Below are 24,360 nucleotides of genomic sequence, written 5' to 3'. Positions count from 1 at the left end.
CCATGTTGTTTTGATCACAGTAGCTTTGTAGTATAGTTTTAAGTTGGGGATTGTGATACCCCCAGCCATGTCTCTGTTACCTAGAATTGCTTTTGCTATTCTGGGTCTCTTCTTCTTCCAAATGAATTTTTGGATTGTTTTCTCAAGGTCTATGAAGTATGCTGCTGGGATCTCAATGGGAATTGCATTAAATCTATATAGCAGTTTTGGAACTATGGCCATTTTCACTATGTTGATCCTTTCTACCCAGGAGCAAGGGATGTCTTTCCATTTTCTGATATCCTCTTCAATCTCACTTTTCAGAGTGATATACTTTTCAGAGAAGAGGTCTTTGATTTCTTTTGTTAGGTTGTTTCCTAGGTATTTCAATTTTTTGGATGCTATTGTGAAAGGAATTCATTGACCCATTTCTCTCTCAGTGAGTCTGTTGTTCATGTAGAGGAAAACTATTGATTTTTGTGTGTTGACCTTTTATCCAGCTAGTTTACTGAATTTGGTTATTAAGTCTAGAAGACTTTTGGTGGAATTACTGAGGTCTTCTATATAGAGTATCATGTCATCTGCAAATAATGACAATTTGAATTCTTCATTTCCTATTTTTCTTACTTTTATTTATTTCTCTCATCTAATTGCTCTGGCTAATGTTTCCAAAACTATATTGAACAGGAAAGGTGATAGTGGACATCCTTGCCTTCTTCCTGATTTTAGTGTAAAGGATTTCAGTTTTTGACCACTTAGTATGATATTCGCTGTTGCTTTTTCATAGATGGCTTTTATCAGATTGAGGTTGAGACTGTCTATTCGAATTTTGTGCAGGGTTTTTATCATAAATGTATGTTGGATTTTGTCAAATGTTTTTTTGCATCTATTGAGATGATCATATGGTTTTTGTCCTTGGCTCTATTGATACAGTGTATTACAGTTTTTGATTTGCATACTTTGAACCATCCCTGCATCCCTGGGATGAATCCCACTTGGACAGGGTGTATGATCTTCTTGATGATCTTCTGCATTCTATTTGCCAGTATCTTATTAAGGATTATTGCATCTATGTTCATTAGTGAGATTGGCCTATAGTTCCTTTATGATTAAGTCATTCTCTGCTTTGGAAATCAAGGTGATACTTGCTTCCATAAATGAATTCAGGAGAATTGTTTCCCTTTCAATTTCGTTGAAGAGCTTAAACAGTAGTGGCAGTAGTTCCTCTCTGAATGTCTTGTAGAATTCAGTGGTGAAGCCATCAAAACCTGGGCTTTTCTTAGTTGGTAAGTTTTTAATTACATTTTCAATTTCATTGATTGATATTGAGTTGTTTAGGTTTTTTAGGTCTTCTTCGTTCAACTTTGGTAATGTTCTAGGAATCTGTCCTTTTCTTCTGTTTCTTCCATCTTACTGGTGTATAGGTTCTTGAAGTACGTATTGATGATCCTCTGGATTTCTGCTGGGTCCGTTGTAGTTTCATCCTTTTCATTCCTAACTACATGGATCTGGGCTTTTTCTTTCCTTTTTCTGATAAGATTGGCTAAGAGTTTGTCAATTTTGTTTATTCTTTTAAAGAACCAAATCTTGGCTTCATTGATTTTTTGTATTGTTTTCTTAGTCTCCATTGCATTGATTTCTGCTCTGATCTTTATAATTTCCTCCTTTCTATGGGCTTTCAGTTTGTCCTGCTCTTCTTTTTCCAGAAGCTTGAGGTTCAGCATCAGGTTGTTTAATTGGGCTTGCTCTGTTTTCCTAATATGAGTATTCACTAGTATGAATTTTCCTCATAAGCCTGCTTTCATTATGTCCCATAGGTTCCGATATGTTATATTGTCATTGTCATTTAATTGAAGGAACTGTTTGATTTCTTCTTTAATTTCCTTTGTGACCCACTGGTTATTCAGAAGTGTCTTGTTCAATTTCCATGTGTTTATGAAATTTTTGTGCTTTCTTTTGCCATTGATCTCCAATTTCATCACACTGTGATCTGATAACATACAGGGCATAACTTCAAGTCCTTTGCACTTACCTAAATATGTTCTATGAGCAAGTATGTGGTCTATTTTGGAGAATGACCCATGTGCAGCTGAAAAGAATGTGTGTTCTGATTTTCTGGGGTGGAATACTCTGTAAACATCTATTAAGTTTATTTGTTTAAGAGTTTGATTGAGTTCTAGTATTTCATTGCTTGTTTTTTGTCTAGTTGATCTATCTGTTTGTGACAATGGGGTATTGAGGTCCCCCACTAGTATTGTATTAGTGCTTATATGATTTTTCATGTCCATTAGTATTTGTTTTATAAAGTTGGGTGCACTAGTGTTTGGTGCATAGATATTTATGATTGTCATCTCTTCCTCTTGGATTATTCCCTTTACAAGGATGTAGTGTCCTTCTTTGTCTCTCTTAATTAGGGTGGGTTTGAAATCCACTTCTTCTGCAAAGAAGATAGCTACTCCTGCTTTATTTCGGGTTCCTGTGCCTTTGTGTAGATTTTTTTTGATCAAGGCTATTTGGAGTCCTACATGCCTCACTTATGTGTATCTCAAGTTCTTTTCACCAGCTTGGGAAGTTTTCTGCCATTACTTCTGTGAACAGTTTTTTTACACCCTCTGTACTCTCTCCTCTTTCTTCATTGACTCCAATCAGTCTTGTGTTATTCTTCTTTACATTGTCTAGCCGCTGCTGGATTGATTTCTCATGGTCCCTTACAATTTTAAAGAAATTTTTCTTTTCTTGGTCACTAATTGCAATCTTATCTTTTATATCTGAAATTCTATCTTCACATTGGCTCATTCTGCTGCATAGACTTTCAACGGAGTTTTTAATCTCCTGGAAATCTGTTTGCATCTGCTTTATGGATTCTATTTGTTTGCTATGTTAGGATTCCATCATGTTTCTTAGCTCCTCTATTTTTTAATCTCTGTCCTCTCTAGATTTATTAATCATGTCTTGCACTGTGGGCACCACTTCTGCTCTTATGTGAGAAATTATTTCCGATTTCGTTTTTTCCAGATCTTCTTTTGTTGCTAGTTCTGAGAGTCCAGGTGGTTGAGTATCAGCGTTTTATCTCATTTCCCTTTGGGGTTGCTGTAGGTGATCTGGAAGTCTGGTTCTGAGGCTTTTTTATGTGTCTTCTCATTTTGATGGGAGTGGGGGGGGTGCTGGTGGTGCCCGTGCGGCTCACCTCCTCTGTGGTGGGAGCTGTGGCATGCCTACCCAGAAGCCTCCTCTGCAGTGGGATCTGTGGCTCACTGACCCGGAAGCCTCCTCTGCACTGGGAGCCTTGGCTCATTGACCGGGAAGCCTCCTCTGTCATTGCAGAAGCTTTTTAATAAGATGAGATCCCAGTTGTTGATTCTTTGTGCTAGTTCCAGTGCTGTTGAGGATTTGTTCATAAAGTCCTTTCCTATGACAATGCATTGAGACATATTATTGAAAATTTATATCCATGTCAGAGTTTCCATATAACATTTCTTTATGAATGACTGCAAATGAATATTAATGATAATTAATAACATATTTAATATTAACCAAGTACCTCATTTTTTGCCATCTGTACTATGAAAATTACTTCTGGAAAACTTCTCATTATTTTTTATGATTATTTCTTCACCATAAACAATTAGGGCTATAGATGAACATTTATAATGAATTCACCTTCCCAAATGTCCAATCCCCCATCCTAATCTTTTATCTTCCTCTTCTCTCCTTGTCCCTTTCTGACTTTCACATTCTCTTTCTGAGTCAACGTTATTTCAGAAGGGCAAAAGACTCAAAGACCATCCACCTCTGGTATCTCTTGTTTGATCTGTTACCAGATAAGTGCTTAGTTAATTGAAAAAAAAAACTTGAAACTGTTAAACAAGACATAAGGAGGTATGTATTTTAACATAGGAACACAAACCAAAAAATCAGCAAGGTGGCTAACAAATCAGATAATAGAGCCAGATATACTTTTTCACCAAATATTGGATTGTTTATTTGTCTAGTGACATGAAATTGGTTAGATTGTTTGCTCTTAAAGACTGAATATTCATATGTGCAAACTGGGATTCATATCAGCTCTTCAGAAATTTGACAGGTTTAATCAGTAGCATCCTTTTTCCTCATCCAAGTTCACAGAAAATAGAAAATTTTAGGAGTGTGGCAAATGGAGTCTCGATTTTCACCTAAATTAGTGATAAACACTAAGTAAAAGATTTTTTATCAGACTCAAGTGAATCTGCTACATGCATCTCAGAATGAGACATTTAACCACATAAGCACAAGCAGGAGAGGAACAGACTTCTAAAATTAGATGTGACTTATAGGAGTTTTATTTCCTGATTTAATACGTGTGTGTGTGTGTGGGTGTGGGTGGGTGTGGGTGTGGGTCTGTGTGTGTGCAGTCTTTGGCTGGGAAAGTTTAATTTGCAAAACAAAGGCAATTTGACACTTACATCTGTTTTGGAGAGCTATTTTGCTAAAGATTAAACCACGGTGTGTTTCCTTTCCTCAAATAACACTGGGTAGCATCGTCTTTTGACAGTGTCAAGAGCTAGGTTCTGGAATTACATTGTACAGTGGCTCCAACCTTATTTCTTATTTCTCTCAAACTCTCATGTTTCTCCCTGCCATTTTTCAAATGGCATTCCTCTGCAAATATTCTTTCCTAAGTACAGGCATTACACATTGAATTCTGTGTGGAAGTGACTGTTTCCATTCCTTCCTGATTCTGAATGATTTGAGTCCGTGGCACTGACTTTCTGAGAAAATTTTTCTCCCCAGTTAAGAACCAGCTTCTGTTGGGAGGTGATTTTGGAGCCACTGGCCAAGCCAAACACAAGATGGGTTCTTTCTCCATTTCGTTTTTGACTGACCTAGTACTGCCTCCTTAGACCTGGCTTTTAAGGCTGGATCTTACTAATGCACACAGAACTGAGTCTGGCACCAAAATAAAGTGATACAATGAATACTGTCATATCTAAAGGCCTGTGCACAAAGTGTTTTTCCCCTTAGGCTGATTTTTGCTTAAAGACAAGCTGCATCTCGAAGGTAAACTATAGGAACTTAGCACCTTCTTCATGCGGTGAGTGTAAGTTAGTGACTGCTGAGCTAACACACAGCTGCATCTGGGCTTAGAGACCCCCTGTGTGGCCAGCATTTCCTGAGGCCCCTATAAGCATTAATGATTTGACTAAAATCATCTACATAATCTTCATGCCTTCTTAAGGCCTGATGAACTGGGTGGACATCAACACCGTTTTGCCTACAGCCCATATCTCTTTGGCTAGGGCCAGAGGAACCTGAGCACATTCACTTATTCTATCCACATATATCCTCCTAATGCCATGGATACCAGGTGAGTGATGCCATCATAAACAACCACAAATGTAGATCAACTGATTGGCACTTATTGGCTTATCCACCGCAGCTAATAGTCAAAGATTTGAGGGTAAGAATGTGACTGGGCCAATGTGAGCCATTAAAAATCATCAAGATAAGAATATTCTTCCTGTACACAAATTTTAGGGCCCCAAAACATATATTTTAGCCATAGTATAAAATTTTTCATGAGACTGATCAGCTAATTCTTATTTTCTTTATTTCTCAATATTTTTGCTTGAGTCTTTCAGGTTGCCTGGGAATTGACTCCTTGTCCTTTATATATTTCTCATTCTTTAAAAAAATCAAGAGATATGGTATATCAGGAAGGAAGTCCTAAATCACTGTGAGTAGCTTTTAAATGGATCTGCCACAGTTGTGTCACCACAAATGATTCCATGTGCCTACTGTGAGACTACTGAAGGATGAAAAGAGTAAGGTCTGAGAAATTTTCTTTGGGAAGATTAGTATATAGGATCCATCCCTATCTATCTGGGACATGAGAAGTCTGCTCACCCACCGGCCCTCAGAGTTTACACAGAGCTTCCAAAGTGCTATTTGCAGAACTTAAAATGTGACTCCCACAAAAGAGGGGATAGCAGATAAGTCTCTGCCTTCCACCTAAGGAATAAGGAATGTGGTGATCTTTTCAATAGTTTATGTGGTAGGAGAGAAGGGAGCTATTTCTCCATGGGAATTGCCTTCTTCTAAATTATTCCCAGAAAGAAAGAAAGCACCAGTGTTTCCCGTGGGGTGGATGTGCGTCCTTGGGAGAGCTGGTGATAGTTGTGTAGTCCAATAGTGAGGCAGAATGGAGTGGGTGGGTGGGAAGACATAGAGGTGAACGCCTCAGGGCTCAGGTAGGAGCATATATCATCAGCCTGAGTCACAGCGGCAAGTGTTTTATTTCTGTATTGTCTTTCCCATGAACACACCAAGAAGGAACAGAAATCATTCTTACCATATGCCAACACCTATTTGATAGGTTTTCCATGAGCCATGACTTGGTAATGCATGTTCTTACTGATCCGTGGAGAGTATCGATGTTATACATGTTTTAGGACAAACTCTAGGTGAGTGTCTTAACTTCCATTCTTTTCTACTACTTACCATCTATGTGCTGCCTTTTATCTGGCCAGTCAGCATAAACACAATGTTTTATGCTGTAATGCAACTTCTATGTTTCTAATCATCACTGTGTACAACAAGACACAATTAAAAATCACAGGTAAAAATTAAAAATCAGATAAATTGGTTTAGGAGCACAGCACTTGTACACTTCCTCAGTGACACATTTTTTTAAAGATAGGCATCTGAGTTAAGAAATACTAGTAGAAGTGGTCAGGTGTGAGACATTGTGAAGTTGTATAAGGATCATTCTATGACATCAGACACAAAGTTTGAACAGCAAATGTGAATGCGTGTGACTTCAAGTCCTTTGAACTGTGTCCATTCATGTCCTTAGTGTACTCCTAGGTGGCTCCTTTCAGCTGAGTGCAATTTTCTTTGTTTGCCCAAATGCTTTTTTATGGATGAAAACATATATAAACAACTGAAAAATCATGCTACCCTCGAATTGGTCTTTAGAGATATCAATCCTTTAGGAACAAATTTACATTTTCAAAACAAGCAGAATTGGGAGTAGGTATTTAAAAACCAGAAGCATGAATCTTCTGGCCTGCTTTGAAACAGTATAATGTATAAGACTATGATCTCTAAAAAGAATGGGTGCTCCTCTGCATTTAGGGCAGGGTGTTGGCTGAGACAAATATACAACAGGAAAGAGAGTTCTGGAGGCCCTCATTAGGAGAGCCATGGTATCCTCACAATGTTACTCAACACTGGATAAATTATGTGTGACCCCACAGGCAACATCTAAAGAATTATTGTGTGTCTTAAAATAAGGAGGAGGAAAAGAAAGAGGAGAAAAACAAATGATCTTGATCAATTCTTAGAAATGACAAAGCTGCTATGATTCACCATACACTATCATGTGATAGATTTGATTTTGATTTAAAATTTTTATCTTTATTTTCATTTTTGCAAGAGAATCTCAGTCACATATTTTAAAAACTCAGTTTATTAAATCTTTCAATCAGAGCTATCAAATATAAATTTTTTATTTTGAAATTGATTCAAAAGAAATTTTTATCTCTGAATTTTTGAGTAAGAAATAACAAAGTAATTAAATTTAACAAAAACATAGTCTTATTTTTTAATGATTAAAAGTGGAATGTGAGAGTTATCTATAAAATAAAACGTGAAGCACTAGAGGCAGATGTCAGCATAAAATTTCCTCATTAGTCTAATACAACCCCTCCAAAAAGAAATAAAATACAATTGCAGCAATGGAAATGATAATAAATTCATAAACTCTCACAACTGTAATAATTTAAATCTGGTATGTTTCTGCAATGTTTTGAGTTTCCATTTTTATTATCAGTGTTTTGGGGTGACGTCTTTTTCTTTAGATTGAAGGAGTCAGGACTGCCTTCTTGGTTATGTTTAGATACTTCCAAAGCATTCAATTGATTCTATTTGTAGTTAGCCATTGTAATGAAATATTGTGTACTTTGGACCATGAGTTATTTCACGTAATGTAGCAAGTCAACTGATTGTTCTAAATTTGTTTTTGGTTGATATCATGTAAACAGTCATTTTTAGAATCACTTCCATGTAATTTTTGTTCAGCATTTTAGCAAGTATTATACTAGAGCAGGCATACCAGAAATATTCAGGGAGAATCAGGGTACCTTTATTAGAAAGTGCCACTCATCGGTCCTTGTATACTCTATTCTTGAGTTGTTCTTTACTACATGGGTGTTTCAATGTCTCTTATTTCTTTGCCTAATCTATGACTATAACAAGGTAATCCCTCTGTTTTCTAAGATCTCAGATAATACTATGCACAAATTTCTCTCTATATTCCAATTAAATAGAATGAATGCATTTCAAGATGTTAGGACTGAATTGCCCCAAATGTTTTATTCTAAAATAATCAGATAGTAGCTGCAAATTGTACTTAGTTTTGCTTTTTAAGTTTAGAAGGAGAAGCATTCTGGATTTTATTTTGTTGTCAATTTTAATGAATAAAAGCAATTTATGTTACTGTGTATGTATGGGCTTGGTCATGAATTTCAGTCCAGTGTCACTGTTTCTGTTGCTTGAACTACTGCATCTCCCCTAAGTTGAATATATCATAGACTTTCAAAACAAAAAAAAGTAGCAAATTAATATGGCAGGAAGTAGCCTCCAGCGTTCCCTGACACACCTACCACTCCCAAACCTTCCAAAGTTGGAATTAATCTACTTGTTTTCATGTCCAATACAAACTGGACCAGCATCATTAGTTTCCTAGGAAACCCTTAGAAACCGTCTTTGCATAATTGCCTTTGCCCACTTTTGGAAGGCAGCCACTTCTGGGGACAGGCAGAGCAGCTGTTCAACTGCTTCATAGCAACACTTGACAACAGTGTGGGAGGAAAACAAAGAAGAGCAAAATACTTAAATTAAACTGCCCGGGGCAGGGTGAGGTACCAGTGCAGAAGGTAACAGTTTAGAATTCAGAGTGTCTAATTAGCCAACAGACTTGCTCTGAAGAAGGCAGTGAATTTTTAATGAAATCAAGAGAACCTGTCTTTGGTTTCATTTTCTGGTCAAAAGGCAGTGGTACATATTTAAATGCTATCATTTTAAGAGTCTTTCTTTTGAAACATACTACTGCACGAGCAAGATTTTTTTTCTTTTATTTTGAGGACCTTTATTTCAAAACGCCAACAAAAATACCATCAGCCAAGAGTAAAAGTCAATTGGGTTATGTTTTTGCATAATTCCCACTATTTTTCAAAAGTTCATAACATTTTACCCAACCACCACTTGTCTAGAATTGCCAAGATGCAGATGACTAGGCAGGATGCATTGTTCTAAGCCCACTCTGTTCTCTCTTTAATCCAGAAACAAGATGCATATTAATAGCAGCCTCACCTCAAATCCTGATTCACCCAAGATGTTTTAAAAATTAAGTTAAGTGAAATTTTCAAAGAAGAAAATATTTGAGCAAGTAGAATCAAGATTACTGTGTACTGTTGTGTCTTTGTTTTGCACAAAGGCACACAGCCCAGGAGGCAAAAGGAAGCTCAGAATCCATCAGTGCTTCAAACCACACTGCTTAACCAGGAGCCAAGGACTACTTCCCAAAAGAGAGGTTCTTTTACTCAGCACAATGGCTCCATCTGTTGGCTAAACTGACACAGGGCTGCTTTCTTTTATGGGGTCAAGGTCACCCAGAAAGGAAGTCCTGTTTTTCAAGTGGAAAGCTTGCAGAGAATGGGGGCTCTGGGAGACTTTCTTGTATAAATACTTCATTTTATTCATGGCAACAGATACTATAGAGGGACTCGTAATCTGTGGGCCCCAGGAGAGACTGCAAATGGCAATCCCTGGTTCTAAAAGCAGAGAAAAACTGATGCTAAAAATATGTAAGTGTGAGTCTCTCTCTCTCTCTCTCTCTCTCTCTCTCTCTCTCTCTCTCTCCCTCTCTGTCACAATGACTTTGGATTACTTGCTGTTATTTATTTAATTAACTCTAACCAAGGAAAACATAAAAATGAGTAACTGGCATGAATTCCCCTGTTATTTTGAAATGCTGGATAAAATACAAACCCACGAGAACATTTCACAGGTTACACAGAATCCCCCTAACTATGGGATTTTGTATCCTGTATACCTATTTCCTCCTTACCAGAACACTGGAAATTATTCAGAAAAATTTTTTCTACTATTTATATTTCATTTCATGATATACACACATCTTATCAACACTTTTCCATCTTTAGCGGACTAATGAGTAAAACAGGACTGAAATATGAAAAATGATATATGGATTCTAGGTCCATCTTTGCCATTATTCTTAGCATAAGTAGTTAGTTTGATGCCTGGAAGAAAGTAAGGAATAAGAGAGGCTATGATAGATTCCTTGGTCCTTTGTGTTTTCCACAATGCCATTTATCCTTTGCTTCCATTAGACAATTCTCATTTTAATTAGAAGGTGGGATTTTAGGGATGTTGGTGTCCCTGGCTGTTCACTTAGAGATGTAACACACTCACCTTGTATTCTTGAGTCTCTCTAGACTTCTGTGTGTCATGGATTCACTAGAATTTTGTCATGGGACATCACAGATGATACAGAGGAACAAAGCCGTGAGAAACCACAGCGAACAATGATACTGCAAGCCTCTCCTCTGCTTACGTGTACGCTCCCTTGTCCTGGTTGACCTAATACATAAACACAAAGTGAAGGATTAAACTAGTAAGAATTTCAAGATGGTGACAGAAAAGTAGCATTAAAGGAGGCTCAGAGTCCTTCTCACTGGGTGCTTTGTGTGCGAGCATGGTTTGCCAGCTCATGTAGATGGATATGAGACATGTGATTGCCTAATAATGCCAAGATGGACATCTTCCAGCCTCAGGTCATTTCTATGCATTGACTTCTACCCACTCTTCATTTAGTTAATAAATTCACCTTTCTAATAATTCTTCAGTGCTGCTATCTGATCAATTCAACATTAAACCCACCCAGACACTTGAATCTTTCATAAACCTGGAAATTCCAATAGCCAGATTGAAACTAAGATTTATTTTGTTACAAGGTCTCACCAAGTTTCCAAGGCTGGGGTCAAACTTGCAATCCTCCTTCTCAGTCTTTCAAGTAGCTGCCCCTTAAAAATATATCCACTGGCATAACCATCCTGTGACCCTGGATGAAAAATTGGGCAGACTATTGAGTTCCTATGCACTCTTCAGTGTTGGACAATTCCCCAATTACTTTTTTTTTAAATTAAATTCTTTTATTGGTACATTTTAGGTACACAGCACAATTACATTTCTCATTGGGAATTGTACCTTTACATAATGCATCTTGGTTCTTATTTTTTCCCCATTCCTAGCCCTCCCTTCACACTTTCCACCCTTCCCTATTTACAAAGACTTTATTTCCATTTTTTCCATTTCTCATCATTTTTTCTTTCCCTTCTTTTCTTTCCCCTGCCCTTCCCACTACCCCTACCCCTTTGGACCTTTTCTTCCTATTTTACATTATCAATCATTCATTCTAATCATTGGTACATTTTAGGTATACAATATAATGACATTCATCATTGGAAAATTAAATAATCTTAATTTCAACTTGACTATTTCCAGGTTTATGAAAGATTCAAGTGTCTGGGTGGGTTTAATGTTGGATTGTCTCCCTTCTCCCAGCTCAGCTGTTGGAATTGGCCAGTTTGAGATGGCACTTTCCTTTTCTTGTTTGCCTCTTTCTTCAGGAATTGAACTAAGAGCGCTTATTACTTAAAAACTGCACAGTGGATCATGAAAGGTATGGATTAAAGTCTAACAATGAGAAATGTCTGATTTGTGTAAGATCTGTGAGAGCTTAGAGTCCTCTTTATCTCAAGGATGCAGTTCCAGCCCTGGTTCCTCAGAAAGTGGAAGCTGTGCAGTTCATTGGGTCATGTGACCTCAGAGCAGTGTGAGGGGCAGGAATCGTGAAATAAGGGAAGAGGGAGACCCTAAATGATGATGTCTCATCAAGTTGGTTGATCTGAGGTTGACTGGATATTCAATATTATGAGAGCTGCTGAGGAGCTGTGGGATCTGAAATTTAGAATAAGTGATTTAGAGAGAAAGAATTTGTTCTTTGTTGGTTCTCTCCACTTTCATTTGGAAGTCAACAGTTTATATCACGGGACTTTAACCCTCTGGGAGCTGCAAGTTGAGCAGGGATGAACACCAATGAGTTTCTGTTGCAGTGTTACAGAAAGACCAAATGCATAACAGGAATGACCCTGAGGTGGAGATGAGGGTGCTTCCTGGATATACCTGCTTCCGTGAGCTCCTTGATGCCAGTAAACAACTTAGCATGGAAGCTGTGGCCAAAGTCAGAGGACAGAGTTTTGGTAGAACTGATACGTAGCATCCGAAGTGTCTAACCTTGGTGCTTTCTCAGTATCTTCGAGGAATTGGAGCCTGGGCTTTGCAGCTCAAGTTCTAGATGTGGGCCAGGCTTCCTTTTCATTGGATGCTTCACTTCCAATGCCTTTGTCTTTGGGAAGTGCATTTCAGAGCACCTCTCAGATCTCAAATATTGGTAATTTTCTGGGGCAGTAGTTAAATTGATCCAGGCCAGTCCTTTCTGCTACTGAAATCCACATGTGGTCCTAGAAAAACAGTCACATATTTCTTGGCCTGGCTGTGGAGAGGAAACTTCTGAAACAAAGAAGCATTTCCCTGCTTGCTTTGCCAACTAAAAGTGCTATTTAAATTTTCTTATTTGCCCTCCAGATTTCTATGGAAGGAAGGCAGATATTGGTCCACCATGTTTTCAGAAAAGAGGATGAATCATTTACAATAAAGTGTCATTGTAAATCTCTGTATTTGTTTCAGTAAAAGTCACTTTGCTTGGTGGTTAACATACCTAAAAGAATGCAAAGAAAAATAAGATATGTGGCTTTTCTAAATCATAGGGTAGCCTTTAGGGATATGTTCTAGAGGACCATAACATCCTTAAAACACTGCCATTGTCCATCCATATAGTCCTGTTAATTTTCTGTCCTCTTAATCTGGGGACTAGTCTTCTCATACTTTTTGGAAATGTTTCAATTCTTGCTGTTTTCAAGAACTAATTGATGATACTAGAAAATCCCTATATGTTTTAATTTATATAAAAACGTTTTTGGGCTGCTGATTTAGCTCAGTGATTCCACCACCTGCCTCACAAGTACAAGGTCCTGAGTTCAATCCCTGGTACCCCAAAATAAATAAATAAATAAATAAAGACATTTTAAAATTCTTAAATAGGAAACATATTTATTAAATTTACTCATGTAAAATACCCTTACAGTGGTTTTTATATAGTAATTATTTGAAACTATGCATAGTAATTATTTGAAAAAAATCTAGAATAATTCCAATATATCTCTAGTTTTTCCTTGATTATAAAATGTTTGGGTCGAATAAAAGAACATACATATAACTGTTAAGATTTTAACAGATTTTGTTGTCTGGAATTGAAAAAATAAATTACCAGAAATTAAAAAGTGTAAAGTATAAAAGCAAAGTGATTTCAAAGAATATTATCGTGTTAGGGTCAGAAAGTGCAGTAAAGTGCAAAACAGGAGAAAATCGGGAATGAGTTTCTAGCATGAAAGTGGGGCTGACACATAGACATTCGAGGAATGAATAATTTCATTTTTGAACTGTGATTTCATGAGGCTCATAGTTTTAAGCATAAATGGGATGATGGTTGATGATGGTATGTTTGTATAAAAATGCTCGGGTATAGGATAGAGCATGCAGTCCTGAGTTTCTCTGGAATTGGTCAGGTTAATCACATGCTAGTGTGTGTGAATGGAATAGAGTGACTGGAAAATTCTGACTTTGTCCCTGAGGTTTACTCTTTCCAAATCATTCTCAGACTCACTAATATGAAAACTGAAAGTCATTAGTGGCAATTTCGACTAAAATCTTACCAGGTCAGTCAGAGTTGCTGTTATTTCACTTAAAAGCTATCATAGTTGTTTATTATTTTCATCATGATGAAGAAATCGTTAAATGATTCCTTTTTGCCAATGGTCATGTTCACCCTTGTGTCTAAAATGGCAGTGAATTAAATGAGTTGCTTTCCCAGAAGTAATGTTTTCATTATTATAAATGAGTCGCTACTTTATTAATCCCAGACAAAGCATCAGTACATATTTAGGATTTTATTTTGTCTTTTTTGTTGTTGTTATTTATTCATTCTGATGCTAATGATCTGGAAGAGAATATTGCTTAGTTAGTTTTTATTTCAGCAGTATCACATTTTTAAATCAATCACTGTTGCAAAGTCACAATGCTTTGGAAGGGGCTCATTAGTTAGGTTGAGTTGGCAGCACTAAGCAGAAATCATTAACATTCATAACCAATGCAAAAGAGTCCTGTTTCTGAAAATGATTAGCATCCCTTTCTGACCTGGGCTATTATTTAACATGAATTTAAGTTTTAAAAACTGGGCCACCTTGCTTTGGACAGCACATCTGCTAAGTCATATCAAGATACACCATTTGTTTCTTTGTTTTTCTTTCTTTCTTTTTATTTTTAGTGGTACATGTTTGCAGTACATAATGATTACATTCACTGTAGGGAATTAGTACATGTACGTAACACATTTCAATTATTTCTTGTACCCTTCCCTCCACCCCCTTTTATTTTTCCAGTATGAAATTCATGTATTTATCTTATAAGAACTTATAAATTATCATATATACAGATTGAAAACCAGGCTCATAGGCCAAACAACATATAAAACATGTAAGACAATGTTACTAAGTCAAGGTACAGTTTCTCTTTCTCTCTCTCTCTCTCTCACCTGTCATATACATGCATATATATATTTTTTTCATATAGGAGAAACCATACAATGTTCAAGTTTGTGTGTCTGAGTTATTGCACTTAATATTATGATCTCAAGGTGCATCAATTTTCCCACAAATTGCTCAAGTTTATCCTTTATATGGAAGAGTAGTATTCCACTGTGCATAAATATCACCTTTTCTTTATCCATTCATCTATGGCTGGACATAGACCATTCCATCCAGAAACTTATTCTGATACTTGAGAGCACTTGGTGAACTTTCAGTGCCTATAGGGAAAAGACAGAGATCTGTGCCTTCCTGAAGTTTTCTTCTAACATTCCACTTTTAGTGACTGTCATTTGTTTTTGAAGAAACAGTAGTGTAGCATTCCATTTTTCCAAACACCGTGAATGACTCTGGCCCAAGTTTGTACAGGTACAGGCTCAATTTCATACATAAGACTGTTAGTTTGTGTAAGACGCTAATTCAACATTAGTTTAAAAATTACCTGTTTTATTCTTTGTTAAGGAAAGCATATAGCTTAATGTACTACTGAGAACTGATTACATCCTCATAGGGTTCAGAAAATTAGAGGATTACTAAAATCATTTTTAAGATTAAATTTTTAGAGCTGGATATTTAGCTCAGTGGTTCAGTGGCTCTGTGCCTGCCTCACAAGCTAAAGGTCCTGAGTTCGATCCCCAGTACCAACAAAAAGGTTAAATTTTTACTGAAAATATCATTTCCTTGAAAAATAACATCTATCACTTCTATAATCAGTATTTTATTTTAATTATAATGAATACGTTGTTCATCTCACGTATTAAAAGATCTATAACATTTAATTAAAATATTATTAGAAATCCATTAAATTTCATAAATGCATGTTTCCTTTTTTCAGTAAATAAATTTTTCAGTGAGTAGCACTTGCTCTTGTCCCACCCACTAATGAAACAAAATTGTGTATTAGTTTAGTTTTAGTAGTTGATAATACATGATGCACATATTCAGTCTGATGGACCCAGTATTCACTTTGTGTGAGTTGGTTAGAATACATTACCAATTGCTTTAACCATGGACAAGAGAAACTTTGGCTTTCAGTAAAGATAGGTTATGTTCAAATAAGATTTTAAGACACCTGGCTTTTCTTTAATAGCACAGGTTGTCCAATTTCTTCCTTTTAGCTAGTGCTGAGCTTGTAGCATCTTTTGAACTCATTTTAAGTGAGGAAAGCTGCCATTGTTCTCACTGCATACTGAGGCTTCTATGTCAGCCTTGTAATTCAGACTCACGAACGTAAAGCATCAAGCTCTTGGATATCTGCCTAGGATATAAATTATTTCTTCCTGTCTTTGATCTGGAGACTCTCAAAGTCTTCAGAACTTGAAAAACTGAAAGACAACATCAGGGTTCGATGTAAAAATGTTTCCCTCAGCTCTCTGGTGACTTCTGACTGCATCGCTGAAACAGGCCAAGCACATCCAAAGCTTCTCTTTAAGCATCCCATACCTAAGCTATTGTTTGGAATGCCTGGATTTCAAATTTATTAGGCTTATGCTTGTTCATAAAAGATTTCTTCCCAACTTCACTGTGCCAAGTAGAATGGCTTTAAAAAGTAATAAAAAATCCAGCTTTGTCAGATATATGAGTACAATTTTCAGTGCTTTAGTCCAATTCCTAATGTATTCCAATTGCTGGGGGCCAGGATGCCATAATAAACCAGATACAATCATGTATCAGCTCACTGACCCCAGTGCTCCTACCTGCCCAGTGTAAGCATGATCATCACCTCCCCAGCCACAGGAAGTTCCTGGGCTTGGCCCCTCTGGTGATGCTAAGAAATACGAGAATATTGGCATCAATTCAGACCAAGAGAGGAAATCTGATGTAAAGATTTGATTGAAAAAATCAAATACACCCCCCTCTAATCTCAGCACTCTGGGAGGATGGAGCAGGAGAATTACAAATTATGGCTCAGCCAGGGCAATTTAGCAACTTTGTAAGATCCTGTCTCAAAATAAAACAAGATAAATAAATAAAAAGAGGATGGAAATGTAGCTCAGTGCGAAAGTCCTGGGTTTAACCTCCAACACCGCATAAACAAATAAACAAAAAGCGAGAAGATAAGATCATGCGGATGAACACACACACACACACACACACACACACACACACGCACACACTAAAAGCTATAGTAGGCTGCAAGACAGCATATTTCAAATACAGCTAATTTTTTACATAAAAGATTTAAAAACCTGGGTTTAAATTTTAGCTCCAAATTTTGCCAGGTGATATTAACTGAAATGGTTAATAGCTCCCAGCTCTTCGTAAAACAGATGGCTCACCTGATTGAGCTATTCCTCCCACCAACTCTGCATCACACCGCAGCTATGGTGTGCCAGGCTACAAAGCAAGAGGAAAGAGGCTTGTGATTATGCCTTGACTTTCAGCTGACTCATAATGAAAGTCTCGGCAGAATTTCTCTCCATAACTTATTGAGTACAGAACACATTTATTTGTGATTTGTTTGACATTGACGGGTACTGGTTATTCAGGAAATAAAATGGAATCTAATACATATACGTGTATTTTCCAAATAAACAAGTACACACAATATTGCACACAACACTTGATTCCTATGCAGGTGGTAACCACAGTACTACCCTGCCATCTTGTGGCATTATGGGATTTGACAGCTAAATTACCATCTTGTGTATAATGAATTCTGTTCCAGTGTCTCGGACCCACAACATCCTTTCTCCAAAGTAAATTAAACAAATGGATTTTAAAAACACACAGAGAGATGGATTTTTACCAGGATATATAGTGCTCAGCAACCTTGATGTTTCATTGTTTTTTGCAAATAAATATAATGTTTTCCCTTAAAAAAGAAACGATTTAATGAACATTTCAGGCTGTAACTGAGGATGAATAAAAGCTAAGGGTCAGGACTGAGAATATATGGAAAACCCTGGGCTGAACCCTTAGGCAGGTGAGCTCAGAATGGACTTGCAAAAAGAGAAAACACCAGAGCTCAATAGTAAACAGTGAATAGAAATCAGCCAGGCTGGTAAAAATGGGTGTAATATGATATCAGAAGAAGTGAATCGAAGGAAAAGGAATCTCATACAACAAGGTGAGGAGAAATTTTTCAGTGTTTTAGTTCAATTCCTAATGTATTCCCTTATCATTTCCCAAGTAATCTCTTAGGGGCTGGGATGCTATAATAAGTCAGGTAAACATTGCCCCTACCAACATGAAAATCAGGTTTCACAAGGGAAGTGTTTCAGTGAGATCAATGTATTAATAAGGAGGAATGAAGAGTGCGAAGGCAAACGGACTGGCACTGAATTTGAAAGTCAGAACAGTCAGAAATGACTGAAATGATGAAATGGCATTTACTACAAAGAATGCAGAAGAATGAGTCACCTGGTGCGAGAGAAATGAATGGCATAGAGGAAGGACTTTCCAAACTTTGGCCAAAGTCAAACACAGAAGTGAGAACTCCATGCCCATTCTTCTGAGAAAAGGAAGGAAGTTCTACTTGGATCAACCATAAACTGCAATAATTATAAAGTGAGGCTGGACATGACAAAAAAAATAATGCCCGGTTTATAAAATATTCACATTCTAAACTTGAAACAAACAAGGAAAGGGGATTTTTTTATGCTTTTAAAAGTTAGGCTGTGATTTCTAGACATGTATAGAAGCATGGAGTATGTATCCTTTCATATCTTTATCATTAACTTGCTAAGATGTATCCATATTGTTGCATTAACAATAGTGACTTTTTTTTCATTGTTTAGTAAAATTTCCCAAAGAGACTCTGCTCAATTTTTTTTCATTTCTGTATTGATGAATTGTTTTTTTAAATTAATTTTATTGGCACATTTAAGGTATACAATATTACGACATTCATCACTAGAGATTTGTGTCTTTACATAATCCATGCTGGATCTTATTTTTTCCCCATTCCCCTGCCCTTCCTTGAAACCCTGCACCCCTCCCTATCTACAAAGACTTTGTTTCCATTTTTTCCTTTTAATTCCATTCCCTTCTTTACTTTCCCCTACTCATCCTACGTCCCCTACTTCTTTAGACCTTTTCTTCCTATTACAAAATATTAATTATACATTTTGATCCTTATTTACACTTTCATTTTCTGACACTAGAGAAACTATTTGGTATTTACACATGTGTGTCCTATTTATTTCACTTAAGACTATGGCCTCAATGTGCATCCATTTAACTATAAATGTCTCTAGTTTCTCATTCTTTATGGCTGAGTAGTACTCCATTTTATATATATAAAAAAACATACATTTTCTTAATCCAGTCTCCAGTTGAATTGGGTTGCTTCCAAATTTTAGCTATTAGGAACTTTGCTGCTATGAACATATGTGCACATATATCACTGTGGTATGATTCTTTTAATTCTTTGGGGAAGACACCCAGCAGGGAAATAACTGGGTCAAAAGGAAATTCCAGTCCTAGTTCTTTGAGATATCTCCATACCAATTTCCACAGTGGTTGCATCAGTCTACACTTCCACCAGCAGTAGAGCAGGGTTCCTCTTTCCCCACAGCCCTGCCAGCATTTGTTATTGGTTGATTTTATGATAGCAGCCATTCTTTCTGGAATGAGGTAGAATCTCAGTGTTGTTTTCATTTTCATCACTCGAATGACCAGTATTGTTGCACATTTTTTCATATGTTTATTTGCTATTTCTACTTCTTTGAGAAATGTCTGTTCATTTCAGATGTCCATTTTTGGATTGTGTCTTTAAATTTGAGAGGTCTGATTTTTTTAAGTTCTTTATAGATTCTAGATAGTAGTCCTTTGTCTGAGGTATACCAGGTGAAAAATTTTTCCCACATTGTGGGTTGTCTCTTCACACTGCTGGTGGTTTCTCTTGCTGTGCAGAAGCTTTTTAGTAAGAAGAGATCCCACTTGTTGATTGTTTGTGCTAGTTCACAGCCAACTGAAGTTTCGTTCATAATATCTTTTCCTACACCAATGCCTTCAAGAATTGTACCTAACCTCTGTTCCAGCTGGTTCAGCATTTCTGTTTGAATATTGAGATCTTTAATCCATTTTGATTTTAGTTTAATGCATGGTGAGATATTGGTCTAGGTTTAATCTTTGGCAAGTTGAAGCCCAATTTTTCCAGCACCATTTATTAAAGAGGCTATCTTTCCTCCAGTGAGGGTGTTTGGCTCCTTTGTCAAAGATGAGATGGCTGAGTGTGTCTGGCATTGTTTCTGCATCTTCTAATCTCTTCCACTGGTCCTCAGGTCTGTTTCTTTGCCAGTACTATGCTCTTTTTATCACTGTAGCTTTGTAGAATAGTTTCAAGTTGTGGTTGTTATACCCCCTGCCATGTCTCTGTTACTTAGAATTGCTTTTGCTATTCTGGGTCTCTTGTTCCAAATGAATTTTTGGATCATTCTCTCCATGTCTGTGAAGTATGGTGGTGGAATTTCAATTGGGATTGCATTGAATCTATATAGCAGTTTTGGAAGTATGGCCATTTTCACTATGTTGATTCTTCCTACTCAGGAGCAAGGGATGTCTTTCTATTTTCTGATATCCTCTTCAATCCCTTTTTTCAGAGTGCTGTAGTTATCAGAGTAGAGGTCTTTGGTTTCTTTTGTTAGGCTGTTTCCTAGGTATTTCAATTTTTTGGATGCTATTGTGAAAGGAATTCATTGCCCCATTTCTCTCTCAGTGAGTCTGTTGTTTGTGTACAAGAAAGCTTTTGATTTTTATGTGTTGACATGGTATGCATCTACTTTACTGAATTTGGTTATTAAGTCTAGAAGACATTTGGTGGAGTTCTTAGGGTCTTCTATATAGAATATCATCTCGTCTGCAAATAATAACAATTTGACTTCTTCATTTCATGTCTTTATTCCCTTTATTTCTTTTTCTTGTCTAATTGCTGTGGCTAATGCTTCCAAAACTATATTGAACAGAAGTGGTGATAGTGGATATCCTTGTCTTTTTCCTGATTTTACTGTGAAGGGTTCCAGTTTTTGACCATTGAGTATGATATTGGCTGTTGGTTTTTCATAGATGGCTTTTATCAGATTGATGTAGAGACCATCTATTCCAATTTTTTGGAGCATTTTTAATCATAAGTGCACTTTGGATTTTGTCAAATGATTTTTCTGGATCTATTGAGATGATCATTTCTTTTGTCGTTGGCTCTATTGATATATTGTATTACATTTATTGATTTGCATATGTTGAACTATCCCTACATCCCTGGGATGAATCCCACTTGGTCAGGGTGTTTGATTTTCTTGATGATCTTCTGCATTCTATTTGCCAGTATCTTATTAAGGATTTTTGCATGTATGTTCATTAGTGAGATTGGCCTATAGTTCTCTTTTTCAGTTGGATCTTTCTCTGGTTTGGGGATCAAGGTGATGCTTGCTTCCAGGAGTGAATTTATGACTATTGCTTCCCTTTCAAATTCACTGAAGAGTTTAAACAGTAGTGTCAGTAGTTCCTCTCTAAATGTCTTGTAGAATTCACTATTGAAGCAATCAGGACTCGGGTTTTTCTTAGTTGGTAAGTTTTTAGTTACATTTTCAATTTCATTGATTGATAATGGGTCATTTAGAATTTTTGGGTCATCTTTGTTCAACTTTGGTAATTCACACCTATATAGGAATCTGTCCATGTCTTCTGTATTCTCCATCTTATTGGCATATAGGTTTTCAAAGTAGGTATTGATGATCCTCTGGATTTCTGCTGGGTCTGTTGTAATTTCACCCTTTTCATTCCTAATTGCATGGATTTGGGCCTTTTCTTTCCTTTTTTTTTTTGATGAGGTTGGTTAAGGATTTGTCAATTTTGTTTATTCTTTAGAAGAACCAACTGTAGGCTTTATTGATTTTTTGTATCATTGTCTTACTCTCCATTGCGTTGATTTCTGCTCTGATCTTTATAATTTCCTCCCTTGTATGAGCTTTGGGTTTGTCCTCTTCTTTTTCTAGAATCTTGAGGTTGTGTTATAGAGCTTGCTCTGTTTTACTAATGTGAATATTCACTGCCATGAATTTCCCTCTTAAGATTTCTTTCATTGTGTCCCATAGATTCCGATACGTTGTATTGGGATTGTCATTTAATTGAAGGAACTATCTGATTTCTTCTTTAATTTCCTCTGTGACCCATTGGTTATTCAGAAGTGTGTTGTTCAATTTCCATGTGTTTATGAAATTTTTGTGCTTTCTTTTGCCATTGATCTCCAATTTCATCAAACTATGGTCTGATAATATACAGGGGATAACTTCAATTCCTTTACACTTACCTAAATACATTCTATGAGGGAGTATGTGGTCTATTTTGGAGAATGACCCATGTGCAGCTGAAAAGAATGTGTGTTCTGATTTTGTGGAGAGGAACACTCTGTAAATATCTATTAAGTTTATTTTTTGAAGACTTTGTTTGAGTTCTAGTATTTCATTGCTTGTGTTTTGTCTAGTTGATCTATCTATTTGTGACAATGGGTTATTGAGGTCCCCCACTAGTATTGTATTAGTGCTTATATGATTTTTCATGTCCATTAGTATTTGTTTTATAAAGTTGGGTGCACTAGTGTTTGGTGCATAGATATTTATGATTGTCATCTCTTCCTCTTGGATTATTCCCTTTACAAGGATGTAGTGTCCTTCTTTGTCTCTCTTAATTAGGGTGGGTTTGAAATCCACTTCTTCTGCAAAGAAGATAGCTACTCCTGCTTTATTTCGGGTTCCTGTCACATAGAGTATTGTTTTCCACCATTTAACTTTCAGTCTGTGAGTTTCTTTTTGAATTAAGTGTGTTTCTTGTATGCAGCATATTGTTAGATCTTGCTTCTTGACTCATTCTGCCAGTCTATTTGCTTTGATTGGTGAGTTGAGACCATAAACATTGATGGGTATAACTGATATGTATTGAGTTATCATTGTGATGACCTTTTCTTTTTGTTAGATTCTCCCCCTTAGCCTTTAATTTCTTGTTGTGCCCAGTGGATTCATTCTGCTGGGCTTCCTCGGGTTGTGATCCTCTTTGTCTTTTCCTAGGATATTTTCTAAAATTATTTGGAGTGCTGGTTTGGTATTCATGAAGTTCTTAAGGTGCTCTTTGTCATGAAAATGTCTTATTTCACCATCAGTCTTGAAAGATAGTTTTGCAGGGTACATCAATCTGAGTTGGAGGTTGTTTTCCTTTAGTGCTTGAAATACATCACTGCAAGCTCTTCTTGCCTTGAGGTTTTGCGTTTAGAAGTCTGCTGTGATTCTGATGGGCTTTCCTTTGTATGTGATTTGTTTCTTTTCTCTAACTGCTTGTAGAATTTTGTTCTTCTGTGGGGTTTGTGGAATCTTAACTATTATATGCCTATATGTAGATTTTTTTTTGAGCAAGGCTAGTTGGAGTCCTATATGCCTCACTTATCTGTGTGTCAAGTTCTTTTTCCCAGCTTGGGAAGTTTTCTGCCATCACTTTTGTGAACATTTTTTTATGTTTTGTGCACTCTCTCCTATTTCTTCATTGACTCCAATCAGTCTGATGTTATTCTTCTTTGCATCATCTAGCAGCTGCTGGGTTGATTTCTCATGGTCACTTACTATTTTAAAGAAATTTTTCTTTTCCTGGTCACTAATTGCAATCTTATCTTCTATATCTGAAATTCTATCCTTGCATTGGCTCATTCTGCTGCATAAACTTTCAATGGGGTTTTTAATCTCCTGGAAATCAATTTGCATCTGTTTTATGGATTTCATTTGTTTCCTATGTTGAGATTCCATCATGTTCCTCAGCTCCTCTATTTTTTTTATCTGTGTTCACTCTAGATTTATTAATCATGTCTTGTACTATGGGCACAATCTCTGCTGTTATGTGAGAAATTATTTCTGATTTTACTTTTTCCAGGTCCTCTTTTGTTGCCAGTTCAGGGAGTCCAGGTGGCTGAGTATCAGATTATTCCATCTCATTTCCCTTTGGGGTTACCTTAGGTGATCTGGAAATCTGGTTTTGAGACTTATTTACCTGTCTTCTCATTTCAATAGATGCAGTCTGCTTTGCCTTTGTTGATGCGACATTTTGCTCACCCAGTCATCTTGAATTCTCAGCAAGCCACTGAGAAATCTTTACTCTACTGCTCATCAGTGCACCAATTCCTGGTTTCAGTGTGGTGGCCTTCTGGATCCCTGAGCTGACTGGTTGCCTGGGTGATCTTCTGATTCGCTCTGTGCACACTTGGGATGGTACCTAGGTGTGCCTCTGGCTAGGGTCCCTATGTAGCTGTTGTCTTGGAGGGCCTTTAACTGGGGGCTGTGCACCCGTTTTTGTTGTCTACACAGGCTTTGGATAGGATCTCCACACACTTATCAATGGTACTGGGGCAAGCCCTTGGGTATTGCTTTTGTGTCTGTATAGCTTTTTTCCAGGCAGGTCCTTGGCTGTGACCAATGGAATGGTGGGGCTCTGGATGATGCTTGTGTACCTGTGCAGCTCATTTTTGACTTGGGCAGTGCAAGGAGCCTCTGGGTTCAGGTCAGAGCCCTGGCTGGGATCCGCCTCCATCCTCGCCAGTCTGGGCCTCACAGCTGCTCCCTGGAATCTGTGTCCA

This window comes from Heterocephalus glaber, unplaced genomic scaffold (genome assembly GCF_053883595.1).
Source record: "Heterocephalus glaber isolate CG9 unplaced genomic scaffold, H.glaber_assembly_v1.0 deba00000937, whole genome shotgun sequence".
Lineage (NCBI taxonomy): Eukaryota > Metazoa > Chordata > Mammalia > Rodentia > Bathyergidae > Heterocephalus > Heterocephalus glaber.
The sequence above is the reverse complement of the archived record's forward strand: the minus strand, read 5'-3'. Positions refer to the sequence as shown.